Raw genomic sequence first — 10791 nt, forward strand, 5'->3', positions numbered from 1 at the left:
CAAATTCTGTAAGAACATACCTTTATTGACTCAGTAATATTCTTATAACTACTAAAGACTTCTGAGTAAAACAAATGCGGGAATAAGTTGTGTGTGACCTACTATCAGACGTCTGTAGTTCAAAATAGGAAATCAGCTGGCTTTTTTAGGACGATACACTCAACGATTTATTAATGACAAAGTTTAATAGTTGGGAATGATTTCATTCCTGAATGTGATAGAGGAATTAAAGTGCTTACTAAAATGAAATATTAAACTCTGAAAATTTCACGAAAACAAAATTGTTTTTCCAAGTGCATCCGTAATTTAAATTTCTCAAAAGCTTTGAAACACACAAGACAGTTTTGTGGGATTACTCTTTAAGGGAGCCAAGTATTTTAATTGGTGAAACACAATTAATAGTGTGGTTGAAACAAATTAAAATACCTGCCAATGCAATTATCTAAAACAGAAAATAAGTGTTTGCTTAGTAAAGGTCACACAAAACAAAAAAGTATCAGGCAAATGCAAAAAATTAAAAAAAGAATGTACTGTGTAGATTAAATTACACTCTGCTTTAGATGTCAAAATATAATAGATTAGGCTAGGGACATGAGATCGCATGGATATTACACAAATCAAATCAAAAAACTGGACACCAGAAATATAATAAATTGGGAATAGAACATGCAAATACCATTGATCAAAATATAAGAAATGAGTTATTACATTAACATTGAATCAGATACACTGAAATACATAGGCTGCAAGGTCTAATCTCTCACAGGGATCAGAGTATATGCATAGTTTTAGTTCCATATACATACATATACTGTGAGGAGAACCTCATAGATGTAGACTTCTGCAGAGAACAAATACATAATACATAGATGATTTCTTCTGGATTGTCACAACAGCCTCAATAGATCTGAAGGAGAACATTATTCCACCAGGTTACATTTCAAACTACACTGAGGGACAGCGCAACTCCTGCGAATGTACTGCAATTTGACGGTATCAACTCTTCAGACCAAAGAAAATAATGCATGACAGCAATGTTAATAATTTAATAGTGCTAAGCTACTTTCAGTGTGGCTACACAAACTCGGAAAAAAATTCCAGGCATGCTGATAAAGTAATGGTAAGAGGGGATGGGGAGAGAGGTGGGCAGAATACCACAATAATGGCTTTTCTTTTATTTCAGTTGCACTATATAGCAACCATAAGCAGCAATTTAGCCACAGTTTTTAAACATCGATAATTTGTATAGCATAATATTCATATCGTTAACACACTTAGGAATATTAAGTATTTTAAAATTTGCAATTTATAAAATTCAATTTCAATGATAAACTAAAATGCAGAATTTCCTTGGATTTTATAAAATTCCTGCAATTCCCTGATATTTTCCAGGAAAATTTAATTCCATGAGATTTTCCAGAAGAATCCTGTACTTCTTAGCAGTTCTATTTTTGTTTATCGTATTGCATACATCACAATCCTTATACATTCTATACATAGAGTTATTACAGATCAACATCAAGACATTTAATATAATCAGTTGCTTCCTCTGTTGCAGTGAGGAAATCGTTGAATGTTCCCTAGTAGGCTCGAACTGGGCATTCTTCCACTATGTGGTGGACTGTTTGTTTTTCAGCATTGCAGTCGCAAGTTGGTGTTGGTATCATTCCCCATTTGTAGAGGACGTCAGCACATCTTCCGTGGCCCGTACATATGCGGTTTAGAGTTGTCCACACTTTGCGTGACTGGTTGAAGCCAGGTGGTTTCTCAGCTGTCATGAGACTTTGGAATTTTGGTGGGCAGTGTTCTTGCCAGTTTTGTTTTCACAGATTTTCGACATCAGACTTGGAGTTCATCTCTTTAGCTCATAGTAATGTTGGTCTTCTTGATTTAAGTCTTCTGCTCTCCAAGTCAGCTATGTCGCTGTGTATTATTATTAATTATTATTATTATTATTATTATTATTATTATTAATTATCTTATTGAACTCACTGAGAATACAGTGGGCATAGATTTTATTGTGCCACTGATGATGTGCATGGTGTCAATTAGTACCACATCAATCCTACTTGTATGCAGGCTGTTAATCCACACAGGACCACAGTATTCTGCCACCGATTAGACAAGCCCAACTGCTGATGTGTGCTGCTGTGGAGTCCCAAGTGGTGCCACACAGTTTATAAATGATGATGTTTCTTGTCCTCATATTATCTGCAGTCTTGGTCAGGTGCTCCTTGTAAGCGAGTGTCCTGTCCAATGTGACTCCTAGGTGTTTGGGGTATTTGTTATGGCTAAGGCATTTCCCTTCAAAGATTACATTAAGCTCTCTTCTTGCTCAGTGGTTGCAAAGGTGGAAGCATCATATTTCAGTCTTACATTCGGCTGCAGTCTCCGTTTGCGGAAATAGCCACTCAGCAGCTTCAAGTCAGAGCACAAGGTGTCTTCAGTAGCCTCGAGTGAGTCATGCTGCACAGCTATAGCCCAATCGTCTGCATAATCAAACTTCCTAGATTGTGTGTTTGGGATGTCAGAAGCATAAAGATTGAAGAACAATGGAGCAAGGACTGAGCCTTGTGGTAGCCTATTCTTGAGAATTTTGGTAGAGCTCATTTGTTCTACAGTAATCACTTGAAGAACTCTCCCGGCAAGCATGTTATCGACGAGTCTGATGATATTTCTGCATGGGATTAGTTGTATGACTTTGTACAGCAGGCCTTGTCTCCAGACAGTGTCATAGGCTGCGCACAGGTCTATGAATGCAACTGATGTATTTTACTTTTTCCGGTAGCCTGGCTCCATATGTGACATCAGGCAAAGTGCTTGATTAGTACAGCTTCTATTAGGGCGAAATCTTGATTGTTCATCTAAGATTTGATTCCAGTAATTTTGGGCTGAGTCTGTTATACAGGAGTCTCTTGAGTAGCTTGTATATGACATTGAGCAGTTTTGTGTAGTTAAAAGTATTTAAAACGTGTGCTTTTAAGTGTGAAATTTGTGGAAACTAGTACAATTATTGCAAGATTCTGGGACCAAAGTGGACCCACAGCAGCTGAACGAAAATATAACTCATGTTACAAATAATGGATCTTCATGTTCCTTACAAGTTCTGTGTATTCGACAAGAATTTTACTTGTAAAAGAAATGAAAACACAACCAATGAAACACTCATGGCATAGTGCGACAGAAAACATTGAACTGTATGATGTGTATATTTTAAGCTGTTTCTAAAAATTTTTGGTTTGATTGTGAGTTGAAAGAGGAAAGGGAATGCACTTCATAACCCAAATTCGTCAAACACCATGCTGCTAAATTTATTGACGATTGCTCAACTTTTAAGTATGTTTGCCTTTGTTTGGGTCAATTTATCTGCAAAGGTAAAGGGACAAAACACCAAATATTGTAGGAAGAAACAAAATCAATGGAAAATGTCCTGCAGAGATGAAAGTCCTCTATAAGGAAGGAAAGTGCCTTGTAAATTTTTGGTTGACTCATTATGGACACAATTTAGACTTAAGTATCTAAATGTGACACCACAAGAACCAGAGAGCATTTCTGCACACTTTTGTGTGAGACTCCTGTTTTCCATTGTTCTCGACAAATTTTGATCAACAATGCAGGATTCAAATTTGGAGATATTACATCTCACAATGCTGTAGGGCTTGCATAATGTTGTAGCTTCTTATAATTTGGCTTCATAGTCAGTCTCACACGAATTATGCAATCACCATTGAAGCTTAAGTACACAAAGTTAAGCAAAGCAGTAATCCATATATACTGCTTTTATAAGCCATAGTAATCTGTATGCGGAATTAATAAGCAAATTTTCAAGTTTCCTGCAGCTGGAATTAACAAGGGAAGATTTCATGCTAGTAACAATTAATAATGCACATGGTGAATTATTGGCAAAAATATGGAAATAATTATATTTGTATTGATGGGACTCTCTGTCTAAATGGCTATGATTTTGAATTTACGATGATAACAGTACTGGATGGTATAAAGTCTCCCTTTTATTACGAGGCTAATTACTATTTAGCTCTACAGGGCCTTTATACTGAAATGGTTCCCCACACTACCTAGTATTGTCTTTCTATGTGTGTGAGTAACTGTATGTTCACTGTTGTGGGTAAATACATATAGCGCACACAGGGCGGTGTGTGCAACTGATAGCGATTACACGCTTCCGCTGTTGTAGAAATCTGCTCCAGATGCTGCAGATACCGTGTTGAGCTGAAAGTGGTAACCAAAGTAAGGAGAAATATTCTTCGGGGCTCTGTTGCATAGCAATCAGATTGCTTTCAGTTCTGAGAAATGTCCAGTTACTATTGTGGATTCGAATGATCCATGAAGTTACTTCTTTTCCGAAGAAAACATCGAACTATTTCACTAGAACTGAACGCTCCCGTCGGAACTGTTCTCAGCTGGTGTTTATTAGTAAATCACAATAGCAGTACATCGTTGGGTGTATAATAAGACGTACCTTCTTGAAATGAACAATATTTTATTGTTCTATTAACTGATTTCCTTCCATGTGCACTTATATTTTACAATGTGAATCAAAAACTCGCAATGGCGTCGATTTTTTACATCACAAGAATGGCTCTCATCCCCTAAAATTACTCTTAACAAGAACAAACAAAAACTATCTATCCTAAGAATAATTATGTGAGCGCTGACCGCCACAGAGTAGTAAACAATATCTTTGTCTCTCTCTCGCACTGTCACAGCAAGTTACGCTGCATGATACATCATATATGCCCCTCTTGTGGACGAACGTTTTTGGGCAAAAACAAACACGAGCGTTCACACAACACTATATCGGTGATTGTTTATGACGCTGTATTAAAGTCCACTAGAGTATTAATGTCCACTGTATTTCTTATGATATTGTGGTATTAGTGAATGACTATCTAAACGTAAATTATAGATTTGGGTGCATATACTGCTGACAAAGCCTGTGCTGAATTCCTGATGCAGCTTATATGCATAGCTTACATGCTTGCTTTTATTCATTTGTCGAGGATGGCATGAGATGTGATCAGAAACCTTTTTCATCATCACTCAAAGCTTCTGTCACTCGTGTTGGGATGTCTCAAACGGATAATCTAGCTATTCGGCCAAGCCCCACAAAGGAAAACCAAGGAAAACCTTGGGGTAGATTTACCATCCTCGTATTTCTCATTTGCAAAGAAAATTAATTAAATTACAATGGAAAATAAAAAAAATATTTACAATATGGATTTTTTTTAATGAATTTAAACACTGTTCACAAAAGAAACACAACACTGTTAATCTTCTGTGTCTTGAGGTGAACCGTCGATGCGTTGGTTTACGTCCATCTACGATTCCCTTCTATCAGTCATCTCCAGGTAACTGATTGAATTCTATTCCCATTTCACCGTCTCCTCGTGGGTATTATGGGTTTCCGTATATGGTTAAGAGTCAGTGTAAGTTCCATGGAAAAGGTGTTTGATCTATGCTGAGCTGAAATAGAATCTAATCTAAAGTTCTTTGTAATTCTCTGTCCTGAATTCGAAATATTCGGAAGTCATAAGGTGTTCTTCATTTCTATCAACAACCCTAGAGTGCACTATACACAAATCCAACTGGTGCCGCCGTGTCAACTTATGCTCATCATGTTTCAGATGGACTTTAACACTTGTTGATATGCTTATAACTGAAAGGCATTCGCTCAGTTGGTAACTTCGCGAGCAACAATTGATATAACATAATTTACATACACAGGTATGATACAACAATAGTACAATTCTAAAGACAATGTTCATCACAAAAGATTGAAACAAAGTAATAGGTGTCCTTTTAAAACTGAGAACGGTTTACCCCTTCTGAACAGCATGACTTCAGCTCAGCGAGTAAAAAGCAAATACAAACATACATTGTCATTGTTAAATTGACATAAGGAAAAATATCTTGCCATAGACCAGATTCATTTGAGTCACCAACCCATGGTCACTATGCATTGTGAAACCTGATTGAAGTTATTATCTACAAAATAAAAAAAATTTTAAAAGAAATCAATCATACTATAGCTAAATTCTCTGCATACTGAAAAGAAAACTTTATATTTACAGTGGAAAACCAATACATAATGTCTGCATATCTCTCGTACATTATGCCTGAAAAGAAAAACTAACTACTAAATTGCAAAAAGAAAGGAACTATCCTAAGTATGATTCATAGGTTTAATGAAAATTCTCTAATCAATATTATTTGATAAGAATAGTATTTTCAATCTTCAGAATCTTCAGTCATCATGAAATCGCTTTAACAAGTGATGAGGATACATTCCTTTCACCTTTCCATTCTTCACATCCTTCAAAACATAAGTTCCTGGATGGGGTATTTTGGTAATCACAAATGGTCCTTGATACAATAATTGCCATTTTGTGTTCTTCTTCTGTATAAGTGAAGCCTTAGGATGAGTTTTTACTAAAACTTGGTCTTTCACTTTATATGTTTTTATTTTTCCGAGTCGATTGTCAAAATATATTTTCCTTTTTCTTGCCTTGTCCATTATATTGAGTAAGGATTGTCATACTTTATTTTGTAGGTCTATTTTGTTAATAGCTACTTTAGGAATTGGTCGAATCCAGTCATTCTGTTCCTGTTTTCCAAACATCAGTTCGTATGGGGTGAATTCTGTCGTAGTATGTGGCATATTGTTTACAATTTCCTGAAAATCGTGAAGATAATCGATCCATTTGGGTTGCTGGTTGTGGCAATATGTTCTCATGAACCGGTTTAATTCACGAAAAATTCGTTCCACGGGATTCGCCGGAGGGTGGTACACTGATGTTAGAATTTGTTCTATACCACAACTGGCTAATGTTTGCCTCCAACGAAATCCAGTGAACATTGACCCACTGTCAGAAAGAATAGCCTCTGGTTTGCCTACCTTGACTATATAATCCTTGACCAGCTTCTTGGCTATGGATGCAGCAGTAGCTTATTTTAATGGATTAAATTTGACATACTTAGTGAATATATCAAGAAAAGCTACAATATATTTGCATCCTCCCCTTGATGATGGTAGAGGACCACAGACATCGACCGAAATGATTGACAGCGGTTTAGTGGGTATAATAGGATGTAGGAAATCTTTCACACAAAAATTTCCTGGTTTGGCTAGCTGACAAATTTTACATTTCCTTAACTGTCTGTGCGCTTTCCTGCGAATGTTTGGGAAGTAGCAATATGCTTGAATCTTCCGAGCACACTTTGATACTCCAAAATGTCCCCAAGTGATGTGTGTGTACAAAATTAAGTCATTCTCATTCTTCTCGGGAATACACACCTTCCAATTATCTGAATCAAGATGCCCTTTGAAAAATAAGACGTCGTCCTCAACTTTGTACAGTCTCTTCAGATCATCGTTTCCAGGCTTTGCTAAAGTTTCCTTTATTGAATGCCAACGAGGATCTTCATTCTGAAGTTTTTCCATGTTCTTACACATGTCAAGAAAATGTTTCCTATATATTCTATCAGTCATTATAAGAACATTAAATTCGGACGGATTGTCCGTGATGTTGATAGTTGACAAATCTCCATCTGGCATTCTAGACAGTGCATCAGCGATGAAATTATCCTGTCCGCTTAGGTATTTAATTTCAAATTGAAACTCTTGGAGTGAGAGCGTCCATCTTGCTAATCTTGGATGTAATAATTTACACGTTTGCAAAAAACTTAACGCTTTGTGGTCACAGTATACTGTTGTCTTCGCTCCATATAAGTAATAGTAAAATTTCTTAAATGACCAGACTACGGCCAATGCTTCCCTTTCGGTAGTCGTATATGTTCTTTCACAAGCAGTTAAGAGTCGGCTAGCAAAGGCTATTGGACAGAAAGTTGATTTTCTGTCTATCATCTTTACTTGGAAGAGGCATGAACCTATTCCAATTTCCGAAGCATCTACCATTAAACCGAATTCTTGGCTCATATCTGGATGATATACTATTTGTGAATTGACTAAGGCATGTTTTATTGCTTCAAATGCATTCTGACATTGTTGCGTCCACACCCACGGAGTATTTTTTCGCAATAAGCTGTACAACAGTTCTGCATTAATAGAGTGGTCGTGAATGAAACGCCTGAAAAAAGAGACAACTCCGAGGAAGGCCTTTAACTGTCTTTTTGTTGTTGGAACTGCAAAGTTTTTGATTGCCTTTAGTTTCTCTGAGTCCGGTAAGATGCCTTTTCCATTTATAAGATGACCCAAAAATTTGATTTTATCTCGAGCAAAATGGGACTTTTGCAGATTTGCGGTTATGCCTGCTTCCTTGAAACGTTCTAACACTCTTCTCAATAAATCAACGTGCTCCTCCCATGTGGTCGTAGCTATGAGCATGTCGTCCACAAACAAAGTTATATTGCTTCGAAGTGCAGGTCCCAATGCATAATCTAGAGCATCTATAAAAAACTCCTGAGCTCACGTTTAGCCCGAAAGGTAAAACCTTAAATTGATAGCTTCTACCTGCATGTACAAATGCGGTGTACCTTTTTGATGGTTCGTCTAGAGCCACCTGCCAAAATGAACTTCTCAAATCAATATTTGTTAAGTATTTCATCCCCTCGAACTTTTGAATTAGCTCATCGATATTTTCCGGATGAGTTCGCACGGGCACGATAATCTTATTTATCTGCAGTGCGTCTAGCACGAGACGAACTTTTCCTCCCTTTTTCGAGACAACATGAAGCGGACTACAGTATGGACTCGTCGAAGGTTTGATCAGATCCCATTCAAGCATCTGGTGGATTTCTGCATCAACTGCCTTTCGTTGGTGTCACGGTACTGGATAAAAATTACGGCAGAAAACTTGGTGTGGTATCACATCTAAATGACATGTGTACCCCTTGATTACACCAGATCTTTCTTGAAAGACTTCATGATATTCCTGTAGAAGATCATATAATTGCTTTCTTTGGTGTTGTTGCAAATATTCAGGTTCTTGTACCTTTTCATATACCATATCTTCAGGGTTTAAAACTGGTTGCAAGTAATTAATTTGGTAATACCGTACAGGTTTGTTATGTATCCACTTTATTTGCAGCTTTCGTCCCTGACAATACTTTCCATGGGTACTATATTCCCTGAGAAGATTCACTTGATGTTTCTGATCCATTATTATAGAACTGGCACGGCCTAGAGAAAAATCGATATGCCAATTTCTCTCTCTAAATTCATCTATACCCAGGATACAGTCCTCAACCAATTTTTCTATTACAAGGAACGTGCAATTTATAGCTACATTTCCTATATCTAACTGGAGTTGAGTCTGCACTTTAACCTGAGAAGACTTATGACCAGTAGGACCTACCATTCTACAACATTGAACAGGAAAAATCGGTGGATTTGCTTTCTGAAGTATTCTTTGAAATAACTTCTCAGAAACGACATTTACTGTTGCTCCTGTATCTAAAGTAACTTGCACAGTAATGCCTTCAATTGCCGCCTGAATTTTCGCAACAGGTTCAGTGATATGTTCCTCTTGACAAGGCATCATATCCTGCTGAAGTTCTTCTATTAATAATTTGCCATCATTGTACCGAAAAAAACTGACGGTTGAATTTTCGCCCCTGAAAAGTTCCTCGACTGCACCGTCGGGGCTTCTGACAGTCGAGTTTAGTTTGACGATTGTCCATTATGTCTGCTCCGTTACGTCGGTTATTATTGGTGGTTGATTTCTCCATTCATTTGCATTATCATTTGGTACCCAACCTGAAGTTTGTGGTTGGTTGTGATATTCTTGGGTTGGTTGCTGATATCGGCGTTTTGGTGATAATTCCCTTCTTGATAGTATCCTTTCCTCTTCTTATTATTCTTCCTCCATTTCCGTTTATATGTTTGTTCACATTGTTGGTCATGATTACACTGGTCGGGATTTTCGTTACCAAATTTCACGTTTTTCTGGAAATAATTCACCTGTGGGTTTGGTGAATTGTGTGCAAAAGGTTTGTTTCCATACTGTTTGTTGTTACTATTGTATTTGTTAGGTTGGTAACTTGGCTGGTTATAGCGCACACGTGATTCTTCGAACAGAATGTCTATTGAATCCAATGTGGCTAGAAAATCTTCCACATGTTGTTCAGGCACATGTAGAAGTTTTTCCTTAACTTCAAGTGGAAGTTTGCCCTTTAATATTCGAATGATACCCTGCGTCGGGATTGATTCATTCCAGTATTTGCTTTTATTTATACACTTCTTGAAATACTTTCTTAAAGATTCATTTTTGAAAGAAAAAGGTTGTGGGTCAAAAACTTCCTTACATAGTCTTTCTTGTACTCCCTTATTCCAGTATTTGTGCAAGAAAGCGCGTTCAAATTGGTCATAATCTTGACACCAATCGGATGCTTCTGACTCCCACATCGATCCACCTCCATGTATGAATCCTGCAACGTACATAATTTTTTGTTGCTCAGTCTACATTCGCGGCAATATCCCTTTAAATTGCTTGATAAATACCACGGGATTGATCGACTTCCTTTCGGGAATAAATATCTGGAATTGACGATATTTAAGCATTTTTTCTTCATTCATAGTCACAGGTGTATTCTGGTGGCTACTTTGCGGCGAATGATAATCTCGATGATTTGTTTCTGGTTGATTACGTAAATATGCACCAATACATGGATATTGTTGCACGGATTCGGTTTCACTGGTTTCATCAGGAATAATGTCTGCTTTTGATAAACTGCAAGTAGTATGTGCCCCTCTAGTATTAACTAGACCTTGCTCACATGCTTTTAATGTATTTTCTATCTTTGCTTTCCTTG

The sequence above is a fragment of the Schistocerca americana genome, chromosome 1 (genome assembly GCF_021461395.2).
Source record: "Schistocerca americana isolate TAMUIC-IGC-003095 chromosome 1, iqSchAmer2.1, whole genome shotgun sequence".
NCBI classification, from domain to species: domain Eukaryota; kingdom Metazoa; phylum Arthropoda; class Insecta; order Orthoptera; family Acrididae; genus Schistocerca; species Schistocerca americana.